General features: G+C 43.1%; 1 long non-coding RNA gene across 1 annotated transcript; it reads left to right on the top strand.

Annotated features, from left to right (window-relative positions):
* Positions 1-852: 852 nt before the first annotated feature.
* Positions 853-20,741, top strand: LOC117366016. Its single transcript, XR_004540485.1, has 3 exons — positions 853-1,107; positions 19,536-19,665; positions 19,968-20,741. It is a non-coding gene; the product is annotated as an uncharacterized LOC117366016 (long non-coding RNA).
* Positions 20,742-23,781: the final 3,040 nt, after the last annotated feature.

Raw genomic sequence — 23,781 nt, 5'->3', positions numbered from 1 at the left:
ATAGGGCCTAATTGTAAGCGAGGCATACACATGGGCAGGTTTCCCTCCCAGGGACACACATGGTTTACAGCAGTGTATTGCAAACTGTGTGCCGTGGCACACTAGTGTGCCCCAAAAGATTCCAGGTGTGCCCCAAGATGCCCACGAGGAGGAGAGGCACCGGAGCCGGCTGATTGCTTACAGAATGGGCCTCTCGTAGCAAGAGGCACATCCTGTAGTCCGTCGAGGCATGTCCTGTAGTCAGTCAGCCGTCGCCTGCACCTCTCCTCCTTACCGGAACCTCTGCTCCTCTCCACCCCTCCCCCCTCACCAGCAGTAATAGGAGGTTCAGGGCCCTGGCTGGAGGACATCCGTGCATGCACGGACGTCAATGTGATGATGTCATACATGCATGTGATGTCATCACATCAGCATCTGCGCATTTCCAGGTGCCCTCCAGCCACAGCCCTGAGATTAGTGTGCCAGCAGTTTAAAAAATTTGCAACATACTGGTTTGCAGAATACCGCAACTGTGCATGTTACTGGGTGCACCCAGTGGTATAGCAAGGGAGGTCGGCACCTGGCATCACTTGTCACAAGTCCAGCACTAACACTAGCTTTGTGCCAGTTAAAACACCTAAGTATACGGACCTAAAGACCACCAGAGTTGATCAGTGCAGTAATGAAGCCCATTTGCCAGAGTTAGACTCCTACCCTGAGGTAGAGTAAGGGATTCTGTGCCACCTAAGAATAGAACCTCTGGTAAACATCAATTGAATGCATGTAGGAAACCACTTAGGAAACAGGGACTGGCCCCTTTAAGTCCTAGCATAATGAAATTGCTGACTAAGCAGGGGAAGAGCTCAGGAGAGCTGAGTTTCAGCCCTCCCCCCACACAGAGTTGGGAATGGCCCCTACACACCCAGGCAGGCTAAAGACTGGGAACTTCACTCAGAGGGAGAGGAGGTTGAGGAAGCAGACTTTCTTTTGGAAGCTCCTGAAGCAGCACAGCCGGAGGACATTGATATGGTGGAGTATGATGAATCTTTGCTGCCAGACCAAGGGAATTTGCCTAAACCAGTTGAAGTTATGGGCACTTCTGAGTAGCCTGAGTTAGATGCCATGGAAGTGAGTTTACTTTTTTCTTTAAAAACATTTTTCTGATGTGCTGGGGAAGTGCAGAGCACTTGTTGGACTTTATTGGCTTCATTACATGTCCAGGAGCTGTTGGAATTTTGCATGGTATTGAGGCAAACTAGGATGGTTTGCATCAGGAAGATTGAAGCTTGTGTTCAAAAGTTTTTCCTTTTGCTGGGGAAGTGGAAACAGGGCCTATAAGTTTTGCCAGGCTGGAATTGTGTAAATACTGAACCAGGACAATCAAGAGACTGTTTGCTTTACTGTTTGTAAGTTTTTGTGTTTTCTTCTTTCATGCAAGTCTCTCAGGAGGCAGGGGAGAATTCACCAACCATCTAAGGTGTGGGATTGTGGAGAGCTTTTGGAAGCTGCTGATACTTAGGTGGATTCACCAATTCTTCCTATACCAGCTCCGAGGAGCTGATGGCCAGCTGGGATTAATGCATTTTAGATGATGCAGCAGTAGCTGGGAGGAGGGTGTCCATGTCCCTCTGGCTCATCTGTTGAGATAAGAGGGAGGGGGGTCACTACTAAGTGGGGGAGCAGTTGGGTCATAGTGGGTAGTTTAGTGCAGCAGGAAAGAGTGGGTGATACATGACGTAATGCAAATACAAAGACACTTACTCTATCTTTCTTCTATATATATAAAATCGGAGGTTGTATGTGTGTATGTATGTATGTATGTATGTGTGTGTGTATGTGCCGCGATCACGCAAAAACGGCTTGACCGATTTGAACGAAACTTGGTATGCAGATCCCTCACTACCTGGGATGATATGTTCTGGGGGTCTCGCGGCCCACCTGCACACGTGGGCGGAGCTACAAACATAAAATCAGATTTCACCCATTCATGTCAATGGAAAAAATGTAAAAAGCTGCCATTCTCACTGTAATTCAAAAACGGCTTGACCGGTTTGAACGAAACTTTGTATGCAGATCCCTCACTACCTGGGGTGATATGTTCTGGGGGTCTCGTGGCTCACCTGCACATGTGGGCGGAGCTACAAACAGAAAATCAGATTTCACCCATTCATGTCAATGGAAAAAATGTAAAAAGCTGCCATTCTCACAGTAATTCAAAAACGGCTTGACCGATTTGAACGAAACTTGGTATGCAGATCCCTCACTACCTGGGGTGATATGTTCTGGGGGTCTCGTGGCCCACAACTCTATGTTGCTTGCTCAAGGGTGGGTTCACCCAAGAATTTATATGTTCTTGCTCCAGGAGGTGAAACTAAAAATGTTGTTTATAATCACGTTTTGCGTTAGTTGTATTGTATTCATTTTGTCAAATATTTCACATTATAATTTGAATATTGTACTTTTTATTAAGCTGTAAAAAAATAATTTCATTCACCACTATAAAGTATCTTTATTTGAATCCATTTACAGTGTTATTGCTATAATTAAATACCCGTGCAACGCCGGGGCATCAGCTAGTACTTATATATAAGAAGCTTAACGATATTAAAAGTGCTCAGAACCAATCAAATGGTGATAGAAGATCACAACGAGGTTATACCCCGAAGAGAAGAATCTTCAATGTTCAATCATAGCACTTTTTTTAACGGCATTGACAGCATTTTTTCTGCACATGTGCCCATTCTGGTATGAATCTATATAATTTTTGTTCTTTAGTAGATCTGCATACAATTCTGAATTTCCCGGGTAGTTTTCCGGGGATCTCATCACGTTTGATGATGTCATACATTCTGCAAGTATTAGCGGAGGCGTTCCTTCAGGTCTAGTGCCATTTTCAACTGTTCCACTCTGGCGGGCGTTTGAGTGATCTGGAGCACAATATTCAGCAGTTGGTTCCTGAGGAAGGGGGCTTTGAGTGCCCCCGAAACAGAGTTCCGTCAGACAAGCCTGGACAAGCTTGTGTGCTGCCTTGCATTTTTGTCACGGAGAAGCTAAGTTTTTGACTTTTTATTGCTTATTACGCCTGTGTCTTTCAGCTGACTTTGGTTGCTTCTGTGCCCTTGGATGAGAGACAGAGACAGCTTCAATCACTTTCGTATGTTACATTGGTTGTTTATTATTTTGCACCATTAGCACATCGGTTTGTGCACTAGATATACGGTATTACTCACTGGGGAGTTCGGGGATGTAACACGGGTAACACCCTTGTGGGTGTAACGCATGTGACAGCCGGCACATTAGGGGCTTTTGTCTCCATTGTGAGCTGTGTAACTGAGGACTCCCCACACATTTTATCATAATTTTTTCTGCATTTTGCAGTAGTCTGTTGGTTCCAGCTTTCTCTTCCTCTCACCCCTGTTTTTGGGCCAGGGAAGATCTTTATTTTTCATTGTATGTATGTTCCAGAATAACTCTGAAACACATGGACAGATTTCAACCAAACTTGGTATAATATCATTTACTATCTGGGAAAAATACTATGGGGGTGGGAAAGGAGTGACATATAAAAATTATCGAAAACAACAGATATTAGTGTCTAACCCATAGTTTTCGGGCTCGCTGAGATTAATACTGATGCTCCCAATGACGTTTAAGTTCAAGTTCAGCCCCATAAAAATTAAGATGTCCATAAAATAAACAATCAAAGACTTCCCGTTTTACTAGGCCTAATCACTGAATACAAGTCTATCAATACCGGAAGATTGGGATAAATAAAAATCCGGGCAACGCCAGGTGATCAGCTAGTATATTATAAAAGACGCAAAATGATAGAAGAAACGTCATGTCAAATGATCAAAGCTTCAACATTCATGCAGGTTGTCTAAGTCACTGTTTGAAAGAGTGTCTACTTTATGCCTACAAGGGGGCATTGAAGAAAAGTTCTCAGCCCAACCAAGAAGAGCATGACATGGATATGGTTCAATCGATGATCTGAAACAATGTCAAAATAGAATTTTGTTGAATCTTGCAGCATAAACTTTTGTAGGCAGACTTTGAAGACCAAGCATCATATATCCAGAATGTCCCAACAGTACACAATTCTAAACATATGCATTGTTCTTCAAAGGGGTTACAGACAGTCACCAATCTCTGATGCAGACCACGTTTTGCCTGGTGGTAGAGTTTCTTCAAAAGTCTTTCCTGATGTGGAAATACTTGAAAAAAAAAAAAAAAAATCTACATTAAAAAAACCAAAAAGAACACACAGACATTTCACTGAAAAAAAAAACCACACAAGGCATATCTTCAGATATTATTTACATAATGGCTTAATGTATCTGTAATTAATTAATTAATTTTTATATTCTGAAGTTAAGAGATGATAGGTTCAGGAGTAATCTAAGGAAATACTTTTTTACAGAAAGGGTGGTAGATACATGGAACAGTCTCCCAGAAGAAGTGGCGGAGACAGAGACTGTGTCTGAATTCAAAAAAGCCTGAGATAGGCTTGTGAGATTTTGTAGAGAGAGGAAGAGATAATGGTTACTGCGGATGGGTAGAATGGATGGGCTATTTGGCCTTTATTTGCCATCATGTTTCTAAGTCCTCCCCCGAAAGCTCAGAACGGATTACATATTAACATCCACAGTGCTACTATGTTACATTACATAGAGTTACATTTAATACTTATAGGATTACAATAACAGTACATAGGGTTAAGGTTCAGCAGTGTAAGGTGTCATGACTTTGCAATCAGGGTGTATGAAGTGAGGAATCTATATGATAGTACAATCTAAGACATATGTTCCATAGGAATTGAACTGGGTTAGCATAGATATGACAGATGTGACAGATAAACTTGACTACTGTGGCGTATAATCAACACATATGTTTCATAGGAGTTGAGATGTTTAGTATAGACATTACCCGGACCCTTGTCCACACTCTCGTAACCTCATGCTTATATTACTGTAATCTACTTCTAACTGGTATCCCACAGTGTTGCCTCTCCCTCTTGCAATCTGTGCAGAACTCTGCTGCATGACTCATCTTCTACCGACCTCACTACACTCATGTCACCCCTCTCCTTAAATCACTTCACTGGCTCTCTATCTGCCTTCGCAAGTGCGTTCAGAACCTCCCAGAGAACTCTGTTCCTCATATAAGCCGATCTTAGCTGTACCCTTCTCCTCCACTGTCAATTCCAGACTTCATTCCTTTCATCTAGCTGCCCCCTATGCCTGGAATAAATTACCCGAGTTTGTACACCAAGCCCCTTCCCTTACCTCATTTAAAAGCAGACTGAAAACCCACCATTTTGATGTAGCCTTTGATCCTTAACCCTACTCCTCTGCCCACCAACCCTACTCCTCTGCCCACCAACCCAGCCAGCTGATTAACTGGTCCCATAACTGTATCCATGACATCTTGTTTGTCTTGTCTGTTTAGATTGTATGCTCTTTCAAGCAGGGAATGTCTTCTTCTTTGTGACTCTGTACAGCGCTGCATGCATCTGGTAGTGCTATAGAAAAATTATAATAATAGTAGAAAGCCCAACTTACTGGAATAACAGACTAAATCAATCCTCCTCAATCAGACACAGAAGAACCCATTCACTATTCTATTACCCACCATCCAAAAATGTCAAACGAAAAAAACTCTATGACAACTTAATAGCCTTCAAAGCAGCTAAGTTGGACAAACAACTCACCACTCTGTTATCTTCATCCACAGATTACAAAAAATCCACAGATTCAAGAAAGAAATTAAAACCATACTCTTCAAAAAATACGTTAAACCTATCCAGCACAACAATTCTAACCCAACATCCAACACTCTATAAACCCTTAGTACTCTCTAATTTTTTTCTAATTACCAAACATTATCTAAAACCCATAATTATCCCTTAAAATTTTATCTCATCGTTTATTCTATTACTTCAAAGTTGAAATGTAATTCTTGTTTTTAGTTTGGATGTAATCCGTCTTGAACCGCAAGGTAATGGCGGAATAGAAATCACTAATGTAATGTAGTAGTAGACATGACTGACATGCCATATAATTTGGCTATCACGGTGTCCCACCTATAGGCATTGCTTATACAAAGGTGGCCTATGACAACGGTATCGTTTGAATTGGCCGTAGTCTATAGAGAAGAGGTGATATGGTAGAGATCTATAAAATACTGAGTGGAGTAGAAAGGGTAGATGTGAATTGCTTGTTCACTCTTTCCGAACATACTAGGACTAGGGGAGTACGATGAAGCTACTAAGTAGTAGATTTAAAACAAACCAGAGAAAATATTTCTTCATACATGTAATTAAACTCTGGAATTCGGTGCCGCAGAATGTGGTGAAATTATTTAGCTTAGCGGGGTTTTTAAAAGGCTTGGGTAATTTCCTAAAAGAGAAGTCCATAGGCCATTATTGAGATGGCTTGGGGAAATCCACTGCTTATTCCTAGGATAAGCAGCATAAAATCTGTTTTACTACTTGGGATCTAGCCAGGTACTTGGGACCTGGGTTGGAAACAGGATACTGGGCTTGATGGACCTTCGGTCTGTCCCAGATATGAAAAGGCAGGAGGAACTACAATCAATAAATGCGTGGATGAGGAAATGGTATGAGTAAGAAGGGTTCCACTTCATGAGGAACTGGACAACGTTCTGGGACAAGAGCAAGCTCTACAGGAGAGATGAACTGCACCTGAGTGCAGCGGGAACTAGACTTCTAGCAAACAACGTCAGAAGAGGAATAGAACAGGCTTTAAACTAAGAAGAAGGGGAAAGCCGACAGTCGACCAAGCGTCGACGATTCGGAAGAAGGTATCCCGTGAAGATACTAAGGGGAAAAAAGGCTGGGAAGAAACAAGAGACAAATTACAGGAGTCGACTAACCCAGAAGAGGAGGTTAGAAAGATTGTAGCAAAAGAGAAGAAACCAAAGACCGAAGCACAGGGAAAGGAAATGAAGATAAGAAAATACCAGGATCTAAATTGCGTATATACTAATGCAAGGAACCTAAGAAACAAAATGGGGGAATTAGAAGCCATGGCCAATGCAGAGGACATCATTGGAGTTGCTGAAATATGGTGGAGTGAGGAAAACAAATGGGATACAGCACTGTCGGGGTACAAGCTCTATCGCTAGGACAGAAAGGAGGTGGAATAGCCCTATACATAAAAGAAAGCATACAATCGACAAGAATGGACACAGCAGAGATGACCAACAAGCTGGAATCACAATGGGTTAAAATACCGGGAAGGAAAGGGCCTGAAATAAAGATGGGCCTATACTATCGTCCACTAGGGCAAACCGGAGATATCGATGAAGAAATGGAAGCCGAGATGAAGTGAAAATGCATAAGTGGTAACACGGTTATTATGGGAGATTTCAACTACTCCAGGATAGACTGGAGTCTTGGAAGCTCAAGATGTGCTAGGGAAACAAAATTCCTGGAGGCTACACAAGATTGCTTCATGGAGCAGCTTGTTAGAGAACCAATGAGAGGAAATGCTACTCTGGATCTAATCCTAAATGGGTTACAGGGACCTGCAAAGGAAGTGGAAGTAGTGGGACCGTTGAGAAACAGCGATCATAATATGATCAAGCTCAAGGTTGAGGTTGGAATACCGAAAGGAAAGAGAACCATAGCGACAACTTTTAACTTCAGGAAAGGAAACTACAAAGCAATGAAGGAAATGGTAAGGAAGAAACTTAGGAACACTTCCAAAAATGACAAACGGTAGAACATGCCTGGTCTTTTTTCAGGGATACGGTGAGCGAGGCACAAAATCTGTATATCCCCAGATTCAGAAAAGGGTGGAAAAAGAGTCTAATAAAAGACCCGGCGTGGATAACTAAAATAGTGAAGGAAGCGATAGGCAATAAGAAAAATTCATTCAGGAAATGGAAAAAGGACAAAACTGAGGGGAACTGGAAAGAGCACAGAAAGTATCATAAAGAATGTCACTGTGTGGTTCGAAAAGCCAAAAGAGAGTATGAAGAGAGGCTAACCTGGGAAGCACGAAATTTCAAACCGTTCTTTAGATATGTTAAAGGGAAGCAGTTGGCTAGGGAGAAGGTGGGACCACTGGATGACGGAGGCAGGAAGGGAGTGGTGAAGGAGGAGAAAGAAATGGCAGAAAGATTTAACATGTTCTTTTCATCTGTATTTACAAATGAAGACACAACCAACATACCGGAACCTGAGCAAATCTTCAATGGAGATCAAGCAGAAAAATTAACATCCATGGAAGTGAGCCTTGAAGACATATGCAGGCAGATAGAAAAAATAAAAACTGACAAATCCCCGGGTCCGGATGGAATCCATCCAAGGGTTCTGAAGGAACTAAAGGAGGAAATAGTGGAACTACTGCAGCAAATTTACAATCTATCCCTGAAAAGAGGCGTGATCCCGGAGGATTGGAAGATAGCCAATGTGACCCGGGAAACTACAGACCGGAGAATCTGACCTCTGTTCCAGGGAAAATGGCAGAAGCACTGATAAAACAAAACATCAATGAACATCTTGAAAGAAACGAACTTCTGATAACCAGCCAACATGGTTTTTGCAAGGGGAGATCGTGCCTAACAAATTTATTGCACTTCTTCAAAGGAATTAACAAATGGATGGACAGAGGAGACCCCATAGACATCATATATCTAGATTTCCAAAAAGCCTTTGACAAGGTACCCCATGAATGCCTACTTCGGAAACTGAAGAACCATGGGGTGGAAGGAGACATACATAGATGGATCAGAAACTGGTTGGCGGGTAGGAAACAGAGGCTAGGAGTGAAGAGCCACTACTCGGACTGGAGGAGGGTCACGAGTGGTGTCCCGCAGGGCTCGGTGCTCGGGCCACTGCTATTTAATATATTCAGAAATGATCTAGAAACAGGGACGAAGTGTGAGATAATAAAATTTGCGGACAACACCAATCTATTTAGTGGAGCTCGGACTAAAGAGGACTGCGAAGAATTGCATAGGGACTTGAACAAACTAGGGGAATGGGCAACAAGATGGCAGATGAAGTTCAACGTTGAGAAATGTAAAGTATTACATGTGGGAAGCAGAAACCCGAGGTACAACTATATGATGGGAGGAATGTAATTGAATAAGAGTACCCAAGAAAGGGACTTGGGGGTAATGGTGGACATGACAATGAAGCTGACGGCACAGTGTGAAGAGAGCGAATAGAATGCTAGGTATAATCAAGAAGAGTATTACTACCAGAATGAAAAAAGTTATCCTACCGTTGTATCGGGCGATGGTGCGTCCGCATCTGGAGTACTGCATCCAATATTGGTTGCCATACCTTAAGAAGGATATGGCATTACTTGAGAGGGTTCAAAGGAGAGCGACACATCTATAAAAGGTATGGAAAACCTTTCATATGCTGAGAGATTGGAGAAACTAGGACTCTTTTCCCTGGAGAAGAGGAGACTTAGAGGGGATATGATAGAGACTTACAAGATCATGAAGGGCATAGAGAGAGTAGAGAGGGATAGATTCTTCAAACTTTCAAAAAATAAAAGAACAAGAGGGCATTCGGAAAAGTTGAAAGGGGACAGATTCAAAATGAATGCTAGGAAGTTCTTCTTTACCCAACATGTGGTGGACACCTGGAATGCGCTTCCAGAGGGCGTAATAGGGCAGAGTACGGTACTGGGGTTCAAGAAAGGATTGGACAATTTCCTGCTGGAAAAGGGGATAGAGGATTACTGCACAGGTCCTGGACCTGTTGGGCTGTCGCGTGAGCGGACTGCTGGGCACGATGGATCTCAGGTCTGACCCAGCAGAGGCATTGCTTATGTTCTTATGTTTTATGTGGATTCCTTGGGGAAGTGGTGTGCACTTTAAAAAATACTGAATCTGGCACTAAGGGCCTAATTCTATAAACAGTGTCTAGTTGCGTCTACATTGAAGGCGGTGCTCTCTTCAATCTCTCCCTAAACACGGGGAGAGTACCCTTGGATTGGAAAACAGCCAACGTCATTCCTCTGCACAAAAAGGGTTGCAGGGCAGAGGCTGCGAATTACAGACCGGTGAGTCTCACATCAATAGTGTGTAAACTCATGGAAACTTTAATTAAATGCAAATTAGACACGATCCTGTATGAGGGAAATCTACAGGATCCCAATCAACATGGATTCACCAAGGGTAGGTCCTGCCAATCCAATCTCATCAGCTTCTTTGACTGGGTGACAAGGAAGCTAGACTTGGGAGAGTCTATGGACATTGTGTACCTGGATTTCAGTAAAGCATTTGATAGCGTCCCACACCGCAGGCTGTTGAGCAAAATGAAATCGATGGGGTTAGGAGAAACACTCACTACTTGGGTCAAGGATTGGCTAAACGGAAGACTTCAAAGGGTAATGGTTAACGGTACCCTCTCTAAAACATCAGAGGTGACCAGCGGAGTACCGCAGGGTTCAGTCCTGGGCCCACTCCTTTTCAACATATTCATAGGGGATCTGACTCAGGGGCTTCAGGGTAAAATAACATTATTCGCCGATGATGCTAAACTATGCAATACAGTAAGTGAATGTAATTTACAGGATAGTATGACACAGGACCTGCTTACATTGGAAAGATGGTCCTCGACCTGGCAACTGAGCTTCAATGCTGGGAAATGTAAGGTTATGCACCTCGGTAACGGTAATCCATGCAGAAACTACACCTTGAATGGGGAAACTTTAACTAGTACTTCGGCGGAACGAGACCTAGGAGTAATCATCAGTGCAGACATGAAAACTGCCAATCAAGTGGAGAGGGCTTCATCTAAAGCAAGGCAAATGTTGGGATGTATCAGTAGAAGCTTTGTCAGCAAGAAGCCTGAAGTCATAATGCCATTGTACAGAACCATGGTGAGACCTCATCTGGAATACTGTGTACAATTCTGGAGACCTCATTACCGTAAAGATGTGCTCAGAATCGAGTCGGTTCAACGGATGGCCACCAGGAGGATCTTGGGTCTCAAAGGTCTCTCATACGAGGAGAGACTAAACAAACTACAGCTTTACACTCTAGAAGAACGTAGGGAGAGGGGAGACATGATTGAGACATTTAAATACATCACAGGACGTATCGAGGTGGAAGATGATATCTTCATTCTCAGGGGACCCTCTGCCACCAGAGGGCATCCGCTCAAACTCAGGGGCGGGAAATTTCGTGGAGACATAAGGAAGTACTTCTTCACAGAAAGAGTGGTTGACCGTTGGAATGAGCTTCCAGCGCAGGTGATCGAGGCCAATAGCGTGTTGGACTTCAAGAATAAATGGGATACATATGTGGGATCCCTACGAGGGTCAGTGGAGGAAAGAGGGGATCCCTACGAGGGTCAGAGGAGGAAAGAGGGGATCCCTAAGAGAGTCAATCTGAATAAATAGTCACTGGGTATAGACTTAAGAGGAAGGGACAGTACGGTGGGCAGACTTGATGGGCTATAGCCCTTTTTCTGCCGTCATCTTCTATGTTTCTATGTTTCTATGCTTGGTACGGTTGTCAATCAGCCATTTCGCATCATTTAAAGAATTGCGCCTAGCATTGCCTAAAGCAGATTTAGGCGTCACTAGGCATCCTAAAGGTAGGTGCCACTACATTAGGCCAGGTTTTTACTGTCCTAATTTACCAGTGCATATATCGGATGCCTAGCAAAGCCTAACTCAACCTCACCTATTATCCGCCCTTAATAACGTCTATTTCTCGAGTAAACCATGCTAGGCATCAGAATGTGCCTCCACTTAGGTGTTGCTAGGCATCACGAAGAATTCCACACCTAACTTTTTAAAATGCATATATGCTAATGCAAGGAGCCTAAGAAACAAAATGGGGGAACTAGAAGCCGTGGCCGATGCAGAAGACATCAACATCATTGGAATCTCTGAAACATGGTGGAATGAGGAAAGCAAATGGGATACAGCACTGCCGGGATACAAGCTCTATCACCAGGACAGTCAGGACAAAAAGGAGGTGGAATAGCCCTGTACATAAAAGAAAGCATACAATCCACAAGAATGGACACAGCAGAGACGACCCAACAAGCTGGAATCTCTATGGGTTAAAATACCGGGAAGGAAAGGGCCTGAAATAAAGATGGGCCTATATTATCGCCCACCCGGGCAAACCGGAGATATCGATGAGGAAATGGAAGCCGAGATGAAGCGAGAATGCAAAAGTGGCAACACGGTTATTATGGGAGACTTCAACTACCCCGGGATAGACTGGAGTCTTGGAAGCTCAAAATGCGCTAGGGAGACAAAATTCCTGGAAGCCAGACAAGATTGCTTCAAGGAGCAGCTTGTTAGAGAACCGACGAGAGGAAATGCCACTCTGGATCTAATCCTAAATGGGTTAAGAGGACTTGCAAAGGACGTTGAAGTAATATGATCAAGTTAAAGGTTGAGGTAGGAGTATCAAAAGGCAAGAGATTCATAGCGACAACCTTTAACTTCAAGAAAGGAAACTACGAAGCAATGAGGGAATTGGTAAGGAAGAAACTTAGGAACACTTCCAAAACATGGCCAACGGTAAATCATGCCTGGTCCTTCTTCAGGGACATGGTGAGTGAGGTGCAAAATCTGTATATCCCCAGATTCAGGAAGGGGTGCAAAAAGAATCGAACAAAAGACCCGGCATGGATAACCAAAATAGTGAAGGAAGCAATAGGCAATAAGAAAAATTCATTCAAGAAATGGAAAAAGGACAAATCTGAGGGGAACTGGAAAGAGCACAAGAAGTATCAAAAAGAATGTCACCGTGAGGTTCGGAAAGCTAAAAGAGAGTATGAAGAAAGGCTAGCCAGGGAAGCAAGAAATTTCAAACCGTTCTTCAGATATGTTAAAGGGAAGCAACCAGCTAGAGAGGAAGTGGGACCGCTAGATGACGGAGACAGGAAGGGAGTGGTGAAGGAGGAGAAGGTAGTGGCAGAAAGGCTTAACATGTTCTTCTCGTCTGTATTTACTAATGAAAACACGTTCAACATGCCGGAACCTGAGCAATTCTTCAACGGAAGTCAAGCAGAAAAATTAACATTCATAGAAGTGAGCACTGAGGACGTTCGCAGGCAGATAGAAAAACTAAAAACTGACAAATCCCCGGGTCCGGATGGCATACATCCAAGGGTTCTGAAGGAATTAAAGGAGGAGATAGCGGAACTACTGCAGCAAATTTGCAACTTATCCCTGAAAACAGGCGAGATCCCGGAGGATTGGAAGATAGCCAACGTTACGCCCATCTTTAAAAAGGAGTCAAGAGGTGATCCGGGAAACTACAGGCCGGTGAGCCTGACTTCGGTTCCTGGGAAAATGGCAGAAGCACTGATAAAAGAAAGCATTGATCAACATTTTGAAAAACACAAACTTCTGATAGCCAGCCAGCATGATTTCTGCAAGGGAAGATCGTGCCAAACAAACTTATTGCACTTCTTCGAAGGGATTAACAAACAGATGGACAAAGGAGACCCCATTGACAAAAAGCCTTTAACAAGGTGCCCCATGAACGTCTACTCCGGAAACTGAAGAACCATGGGGTGGAAGGAGACGTACATAGATGGATCAGAAACTGGTTGGAGGGTAGAAAACAAAGGGTATGAGTGAAGGGCCACTACTCCGACTGGAGGAGGGTCACGAGTGGTGTCCCGCAGGGCTCGGTGCTCGGGCCGCTGCAATTTAATATCTTCATAAATGATCTAGAAACAGGGACGAAGTGCGAGATAATAAAATTTGCGGACGACACTAAACTATTTAATGGAGCTCGGACTACAGAGGAATGCGAAGAATTGCAAAGGGACTTGAACAAACTAGAAGATTGGGCGACGAGATGGCAGATGAAGTTCAACGTGGAGAAATGTAAGGTATTACATGTGGGGAGCAGAAACTCGAGGTACAACTATACAATGGGAGGGATATTATTGAATAAGAGTACCCAGGAAAGGGACTTGGGGGTATTGGTGGACATGACAATGAAGCCGACGGCACAGTGTGCAGCGGCCGCTAAGAGAGCGAATAGAATGCTTGGTATAATCAAAAAGGGTATTACAGCCAGAACGAAAGAGGTTATCCTGCCATTGTATCGGGCAATGGTGCTCCCGCATTTGGAGTACAGCGTCCAATATTGGTCGCCGTACCTTAAGAAGGATATGGCGTTAGTCGAGAGGGTTCAGAGGAGAGCGACACGTCTGATAAAAGGTATGGAAAACCTGTCATATGCTGAGAGATTGGAGAAGCTGGGTCTCTTTTCCCTGGAGAAGAGGAGACTTAGAGGGGATATGATAGAGACTTATAAGATCATGAAGGGCATAGAGAGAGTACAGAGGGACAGATTCTTCAAACTTTCGAATAATAAAAGAACAAGAGGGCACTCGGAATAGTTGATAGGAGACAGATTCAAAACAAATACTAGGAAGTTATTTTTTACCCAACGTGTGGTGGACACCTGGAATGCGCTTCCAGAGAACGTGATTGGGCAGAGTACAGTACTGGGGTTCAAGAAAGGAGTAGACAAATTCCTACTAGAAAAGAGGATAGAGGGGTATAGATAGAAGATTACTGCACAGGTCCTGGACCTGCTGGGCCACCGCGTGAGTGGACTGCTGGGCACGATGGACCTCGGGTCTGACCCAGCAGAGACATTTCTTATGTTCTTATTTATTTTTTACTAATTATTCATTAACTTCAATGGTGAGGTCAAGTACCATACCATTTAAGCTAATTGAAGTACAGTACTCCCCTGAAATTCATGGGGGTTATATTCTCGGAGTAACCACTAATGTTGAAAAACCGCGAATATCAGAAGAGTACTGTAATCGGCACTCCCCTCCCTGCCTCAGTAACAATGGCAACCACCAGCAGGAAACAAGAACTCCTATCTCCTTCAAACAGCGCAAGTATTTTTTCTTCAGCAGAGCACCAGGGAGCAATTCTTCTTTTCGCTCCAATTTTCCTCTGTACTTTTTCAGTGTACGCAGTGGCTATTAAGACCACACAAGACTCCACTGGCTTAAGGTCAACTTCTATTCCTTCGATGACACTCCGTGCTGGCATGAGGGAAAAAAGCTGGCGAAGCAACAACAGATGTCTTTGGCTCCCTCCCCTCAGAGCCCGTAAGGGTAGCTTCGACCAGTCACGCATGCACCTCACCGTTGGCGCTGCTGGAACTTGAAACGAGGGGGCGGAATCATGGACGTCAACGCTCAGCCATACCCAGCTGTGTATGCAGTCTGGCGGGGGAGGGAAGCGGCATACCACCACAGCTAACTGAGACAAAAACCTCAGCTACGGCGGTGCCTCAGGAAGAGTGCAGGCTCTCGGTTCTGCATTGTGGAAGGAGGAGCAGCTGGAGACGAGCGTCAGATAGACAGGGGCAGGAAGGAGGATTTTTTTTAACACAAATTACTGAGTCCGCGAATATCCCCCCCCCCCCCCCCCCACACACACACACACACACTTTACAAAACCTTAGTGCAGTTTTTAGCACCAGTCATGGTAACAGCTCTGATGGTCAGGAATTCTATGAGCGCTGGAGCTGTTACCACCATGGCCAGCGCTAAAAACTACACTACGGTTATGTAAAAAGGGGGTAAATGTTTTAATTCGAATCATTATATTACATATAATTTTACAAGGGGAGAATGTGGATCAGTGGTTAAAGCTACAACTTCGGCACCCTGAGGTTTGTAGGTTCAAACCCATGCTGTTCTTTGTGACCCTGGGCAAGTCACTTAATCCCCCCAGGACAGACAGGGAAAAATGCTTCAGTATCTGAATAAATTCATGTAAACCATTCTGAGCTCCCTTGGGAGAACAGTATAGAAAACTGAATGAATGAATAACCTTGTGCTATGTTACAAAAATGAAAAGTACTTTCCTAAGAAAATCTTTCAAACAATCAAAGGTTTTAAACATGCAAATCCCAAAGAAACACAGCAGCCATAAATCATACAGGAACTTTCACTAATAATATAGATCATCGGCAAAACTAGTAACTCCCCACACTCTCCCCAAATGATTAATTTTATTCAGCAAGCTAAATATAACTTTGGGCTGTTACTTTTCAAAGTCCCAACCGGTTGAATTGTCCCCATATTACTCTGTGCCCATAGCAAATGCAAAGAGGCTTCCAGTAATAATATAAAGCTTGGGTCAGATCACAGTGAACAGAGCCGATAAATGATACTGAAACAGTCTTGCATTTCTGCCCAAAGGAGAACAGGTTTGTATTTCTAATGAGGCCGTATTAAAGTGTAATATTTACAGTGTAAATATTATAGATTACACACCAGGATTTCACCAGTAGCATTTCCATCATCCATCTTTCTAGCCAGTCAAAACACTTCAGCACTTTTCATTAATCTTTCCGCACAGCTAAAACATAACAACAAAATTAATAATGTAAACACATAGTAGAATCAGTTCTAGTGGCAAGTTCACACCACCTATCACTTAAAGGAGCTTGAAACAGGAAGCGCTGGTTTCCAAACTGAAAAATGTTTGAATAGGCTGTCAAAAAGCCTCTCAATAAATGTGTTCCCTCCAACAGCAACAAACCCTATGCAAACAAATCAAGCGGTGCAGAAATCCTTTGCACAAGATGATAGGCGAGGCCTCCATGCTGACACTGTATACAAGCCAAGTTTTCATGTACTTTGATGGCTGACCTCCAACTCCTGACATATTCATTATATTCCAGCGTGTTGGGTGCAGATTGCATTGAAGTGATGACAGTTACAAGACAGCCAAACGAGGAATATGGGCATTCTGGCAACAGGTGGCCTTTCCCTTGTACTGGGAAAGTTAATCTAGTTTATCATCAAAGTATATTATGTTCAAGGAGTGTCATGTTTTGCGAGTTCCACTGACAGATCAAATAGGGAAGGCATTCTTCCATGCAATGTGACATATTTTTAGACCAAAACCTTCAAGCTATTGTATTTGTCTATGCTTGATTTAGGCCTGTTAAAAAGTTACTTCATTTTCCACAGGTTTGGATGGCAAGCTCCAAATTATGTGTTCTTCGTCTGTCAAATGCTTATGAACGAGCACATTGTACTCTGGATGCTTAATCTACAGGGAGGTTTCTCTAATAAAAAGTCTTTGAATAAAAAAAAAAAAAATCTGCAAACTCTCCGTTCAAAGGACTTTTCCTTTTATAAGGGGGGAAAAGACCAGATACAACGACCAGAACTGAACACAGTAGTCGAGATGTGGCTGTACAATAGAGCGATACAAGGACATTACAACATTTTTATCTTTGTTTTCCATTCCTTTCCTGATAATTCCTCTGACCTGGACTGACTTTTTGTATGAAAGGAGGATGCTTAATGATTGGATTTTTGAGCCATCAGCCTCCCAGCCATAGTTAGTCCTGGCCCTGATCTTCCTTTAACATTCACAAAAAGTATCCTGCCTAATGATTACCGAGTAAAATACGGATTACATTTAAATACATCAATAGCCAAGTTATGCTTTCAGCAGCTTCCAGTAAATATGTAATGTGCAGGATCAGATTTAGTGTTTGCTTTCTGTGTAGGAATCTGTACAAGTTTGGCTTGTGGTGTTTTCGCAACAGATTTATTCTAGGACCTGGTTCAATAACTCTAGTGCTGCCTTTTCATATATACGGTTGGTTCCATGCAAATCCTGTTATGGCCTGACAGGTTTTGTAGATGCTACTGAGTGCACTTCATATACAGTGTTGTATTACTGTCTAACGTGCCTGGCAGTGAAGAGAGACTTTGAGGGGTATAATCAAAACTTTAAAAATGTCCAAAACCCTGCCTAAGTCAGCACTTGGACGTTCTAATAACAGGGACATCCAAGTACCGATAATCACCTCCCATTTTGAGCCAATCAGGGCTTTAGGCCCATCCCAAGATGCATTTGGAAGGGGAAAGCCCATCATTCTCAGTACGCGGCCTTGAGGTAGTGGGCTTCCTTCCTGCCGATTTTGCAGCGGAAGGTATGGGGTGTTGGGTGAAGGGGGGGTTCCATGATGTGGGGGAGGGGTTCCATGATGTCAGATGATGTGGGGGGGATGCCAGAAATGTTGGAGGATGTTGGAGAAAGGGTTTAGAGCTCTGTGACTCAGATGATCCTGGCAGGGGGAATCCTTATCAGCTGAGTCATCAGGAATCTCCGAAACCGGCTCAGTTGATGGGGATTCTTCTGCCATAATCAGACAAGGTAGTTCAGTACATCTACAAAACTTGCTTTTCTGTGTTTTTCAAGGGGATGTTTTTATTTTTGAAAATGGCTCAAAAAGATAGACGTCCTAAGGACCAAAACTTATACCTAGGTCATTTTCAAAAATAAAAGATAGATGTGCAGCAGCTTTGAAAATGGCCTTTTTTTTCCTCCTGAGTTTGTAGATGTCCAGCACAAAACATCCAATCTCAGACTTATACATCCTATCAAAAATGCCCCTCAATTATATTTTTAATAATGTCCCATTTTTGTGTTTTCTACAACACCAGTTTTGTGATCAGTACTTTAGTAATCAACATCTCATATGGGAGCTTTATGGACCTGAGTCCTGGGTCTTTTATGTAGCCAGCAATTCCTCTGGATGCTTCTCTTAGGTGCCATCTGCCTCTTTGGCTCTCTCCCATCTCCATGGTTCCCTCCTTGTGTCCTGCAGCATGAGCCCAGCTGACAGAAGAATGGAGTTAATGGCATAATAAGCCAGGCAGTTTCTAACCCACTTTTTCTGCTGCCAACCCCTCTCCTGCCCCACTCAAAATTGTCTGAATCACATTGAACCATACAATGTGCCATAGAAATAAACAGGAGAGGAGGCACCATTAACACGAGAAATAGATTAGAGGAGTGCTGGGCCTACCATGCCACCAGCTATATTTCCTCTGTCAGCTGGGGTTTCGCTGGTTGGGAGGGGTGGGGGCAGAGGAAGAAGGGCGGTTCAAATATGAACATTGGCATCTGGAGGTTGGGCCCAAGTACTTCTGTTAAGAAATTCAGGTTCACTTGCAGGTATTGCAAACTTAATTTTATTCCAACTATGTAAACAGTCTGGGTAACTAGTCTTTCTCAGCCGCTATTACCCCCTCTCTATGATCCTGTCTCTCTCCACCTCCTTCCTTTCTGTTATAGTTTACAACCTTGCCTCTCTGTTGTCTCAAATTCTACTTCAGACACATAGGCATTGTTATACACGCTAGGCCCCTGGAAGAAAGCTGCGTTTGAAACTCCCAGAACAGTTTTCCCTCTGGTTACTGTGTCGCTGCAGAAGCCAATGCTTGCTGAGAGGAGAAAGGAATGATAATGGGGACACCTGGTTGTTGTTTTTTTCTACTAACACTGAAGGCTATGGCTGTGTAAAAGAGGAATGAGTGGATTTTAAAGCCCCTAGATGGTTTTTATTTTTATTTAGTGTTGCTGTTTGTAGTTAAGACTGTCTGCAGGAGGCAAAGATTGTCAGTAACCTCACTAGGGTTCCTCTTTTCTTTTCTCTGCTGTAAAAGTATTGAAAGAGAGAAGACGGGGAACAGTGTTTAGGATCCTACATGGGTTTATTTATGTGCTTTGGTGTTCCTGCTACAGTGTCACTGATATGAAGAGAAGGGAGCCACACCAGTCACAGCAATGGACTCTTCAGACCTGGACAATAGTATGAGTGAAAGGAACCAACAGCGGAAGCCCTAGCAAGGGTGGGAGCATTTACAGGAGTAATGTAATATATCATTTTGCTTTTAATCAGAAACAAATAGGATGATCTTTAATCACAAGAACATCTACTACACCACAGTACTTGTAAAAAAAAATGTGTAAATAAAATATTGAATGAATTTACTTTGCCTCTCTTAATAGTCATGCTACTTTATTTGCCTTATGCTATAATCCTTAGCAAGCTGAGCAATTTAGAACCGTCTGAATAGCTTCACCTTATAAGCAAAGAACAAACTGTGTTAGTTTGGTTTTCTTGAATAGAAGTCTTTCACACTGAGAAACAATCTGCCATTTATTCTCTGTCAGAATCAATGGAGCTTGAAGCTGTTTCCTGGACTCCTTTTTGGGTTCCTGTCTCCTGGACTCCAGCCCGACTTCTGCCTTCCAGATGCCTGATCGGGCTCCTGCCAGGGACCTCATGATGAAGAAGGTACCTGAACTTCCACCATTTCCAGCCATCCACCAACAGCCTTGCGCAGGCTGGAATTACTGTAAAAGATCCAAATTATGGCTTCGAGAGATACAGACACATTTTGCCAACACTGCTTGTTCTTCTGTTTGCTGGAGGAAGCAGAGGCATGTGCAGTCAATAGCTTCTAGCATAGCAGCTGCTGTCCAAGAGATAGAATGTTCCGGATGCATAGTGAACGGTGCCCAATTTCACTGACACAAGAGTTAGGGAAGGCAGAATTAAGCAATAAATTGCATTTGGCAGGGAAGGAGTGCCGGCTGAGATTGGAGAGAAGGTTGTGGGGGAGGAGGAGAATAGAAAAGGAAGAGTAGAAAAGGGGGATGAGGTGAAGTGGAAGAGTAAATGGGCCGGGAAGAGAATGAAGTGTCCAGAATGTTAACTTTTTTTTTTTTTGTGGAGCAGTTAATTTTAAATCCAATTGAAACATGGAATGCATTAAAGAATTTATTTGAGAATCTCTTCCCCCTCAGTTCAAAACATAAACTGTTATTTTTATATTGGGGGGACCATCTTAAAGAGCACAATAGCCCACTGATTCTACATTGTGTAGCACAATTTTGGTACTCAAAGGAAGTTAGGTAGTCAACAGGGGGTTAATTAGTAGTTATGAGGGACTGCTGAAAAGTTCTCAGCCCAACCAAGAAGAGAATGATATAGAGCCATGAAACTTACAAGTTATTCCACACTTCATTTCATATCATTGAAAAGAAAATTGTCAAGAAAAGTGTGGAATAACTTGTAAGTTTCATGACTCCACACCATTTTCTTCTTGATTGGGCTGAGAACTTTTCAGTGGCTCTTCATAGGTGCCTAACTGTACTTAGGTACTATTCTATATGTTAATGCCTGAGGGCTAGAGTCTCACAAAAATTTGCGTTAAAAACCGATGGGCAGCTGTCACAGCCATTATTGTAGCAACTTTTTAAAAAAGCGAGTCATTCACCAGACAATGCTCATGCAAATGAATTTGGTGGAGAGTAACAAAGGTTCGCTAAATTTGCATATGCCCATTGCTGGTGATAGCAATGGGCACATGCACAGAATAAACGCAAAAAAAAAATTTTTTTTGAGCCGACGAAGTCAAATGATCCCCGCCGCCACCCAACACCCCTTCCCCTCCTCCCCGGCAGCAGGAGAGATGCCCACTCCCTCCCACTGCTGACATAAACCACCCAACACTGCTAACTCCCCCATGAAAATTAAAATATATTTTTTTTTAAATTGAAGATTGGCAGGAGAGATGCCCATTCTCTCCTGCCACATCACACAATCACCCAACACTACTAACTCCCCCCTCCTCCCGGCAATGGGAGAGATGCCCACTCCTTTCCACTGCAGATGTCACGCAACCTCCCACCCGACACTCCCCCTGGCAACGGGAGAGATGCCGCCTCCCCCTTACCTTACTTATGATGGCTGGCCAGAGAGATGCCTATTCCCTCTGACCAGCAGGCCTGCCTCTTCAAAATGGCAGGCCTTCCCCTCCCTGGTGCATCTTATGAGAGGGATCTTGGGCTTCTGGACCAATCAGAGCCTTAGGCCCCTCCCTTACCATGATTCTTTGCATATTATGTTTATCACTTTTTTTCCCACATTTTCTGCAACACCTTCAAAGCCCTCAAAGTTTGTTATGCAGTCAGGCCAAAAGTTTTAAAAAAAAACAACAACAAGGCAGCTGATCCTCAAGATCCACTGTGGTAAAAAAGAAGCAGATCAGATGGAAAAATCCTTTCAACAGGTATTTATTAAGAAACTACAGTTAAAAATGAAAGTAGCCCGACATGGCCATGTTGTGCCCCTTCCAGGGGCTATAAGAACTGTTAATAAATATATTTTAAAAACTACCCCCGCCCTTTTTACAAAACCATAGCGTAGTTTTTAGTACCGGCCACGGCAGTAACAGCTCCAATGCTTTTAGGAATTCTCTGAGCGTCAGAGCTGTTACCACTGTAGCCAGCGCTAAAAACAACACTAAGGTTTTGTAAAGTGAGGGGGGGAAGTATGTTATAATAAAATCATACGTTATGGGATTTAAAAATAACAACAACTCTGCTGGGAGGAGAATGAGCATTTTCAATCGTGTCTCTTTTGCTATTTAGAGAAGAGATTATGATCAAACTGGATAGAACAATTTTTATTGATTTTGCTTACTCTGATAGTTGTGTTTTGTTTTATTATTATCTATATTTTAAATAAATAAAAATTCCTTTTCTCAAAAGTGCTTGAGATTCTGCTATTATAATTGCCCTTTATTTTCCATTAGAGAATCTCCACTTTTCCAAATTTGAACTTACATTATGGACAGTTATTTAGTAATAGATCCTGCTATTTTAGGGAAATATGAGTACCGGCATCCCGAAGTTAGGCAGCGGTAGGTGTCCAACTACTGTCTAACCAATCGGAACACTTGTTTGTTTGTTTAAACTGATGCATCGAACGGCGCCTACTTTGAAGGCACTGTTCACAAGCGCCTAGGCACACCTAAGGATGCCTGAGGTTGGCATGGGCATGGTTTACACTGGAAGTGGACTTAGGCGTCCTTAGGGGACCCTAGGCACTTCCGTAGGTGCAAAATAGATGCCTTAAAAGTATGCTTGTAAAATACTGGCCTACATTTAAGGCGCCTGTTTTAAAAACAGCTGTGATTCTATAAACTCCGCCAATATGTAATTGACAAATGATTGGCAACCATTTTTAGGCAGCAGCCAAGATCAGTGCCACTTATAGAATCCAGGCCTATATGCTTAAGGTCATTTGAGCAGATAAATATAAGGTGTACCTGAAATAGCTACTTCCTATGAAGACTATGAAGCCTCTGTCAATTTTTTCAACAGCAAAGCAAATTTGTATATGATTTGTTTCATGCATATTCACTTCTGTAAGACACCACCATTTGGGGATAGGCTTATGTGTGAAGGTATATGCCTGTGTCATGCATATAAGGTCTTCATTTGAATGGATAAAGAACGAGGAACTGCAGCGGAGCACAAACCAGTGTCTCACCTTCGTTCTGTCGGAGTTAGAAGTAACAGGATCCAATTGCATCACATTTTCCTTGATTCGGTGATACACAGGTACATATTCTGCTCCACGTCATTTGCAGTAGGCAAGAATTGACCCACAAAGTCACTTCAGTGCCTTCGGCACTAGCCCTCAAATAGTTGAACACTATTCCAGAAAGTTCTCTCAAAATGTATGCTCATGCTGTCTCTGTAATGTGAAACTGAGCAGATTGGGTATACCCTGAAAGTGACAAGTTTGTTTTGTGCTCTGAAGCTAAATAGCATGTACAGTATATGCTGAAACGCAAGTAAAAAGTGCACAGGTATTTAACAATCTAGAATCTAGATCTACTAAAAGGTACAGTCAAACCTCGGTTTACGAGTGTTTTGCAAGACGAGCAAAACATTTGTAAAATCTGTGACTCGTAAACTGAGCTTGACTCGCTATACGAGCATGTCCCAAAGTAAAACATCTCACATCCCTCTCTCCATACCTTGCAATGCACGCACACCAACTGCAGATTTTCTTTCTGATTCTCTTCCACTTCAGTTTTGCCTTTTAGGGTGTCCAACCTGCTGCCCCGTGTGGCCCGCTCGAGGGCAATGCGTTTGTTCCCTCTGCCGCCCCTGGATGATTGCCTTCTTG

Source organism: Geotrypetes seraphini, chromosome 1 (assembly GCF_902459505.1).
Source record: "Geotrypetes seraphini chromosome 1, aGeoSer1.1, whole genome shotgun sequence".
NCBI lineage: Eukaryota > Metazoa > Chordata > Amphibia > Gymnophiona > Dermophiidae > Geotrypetes > Geotrypetes seraphini.
This window is presented reverse-complemented; position numbering and strand designations above follow the sequence as displayed.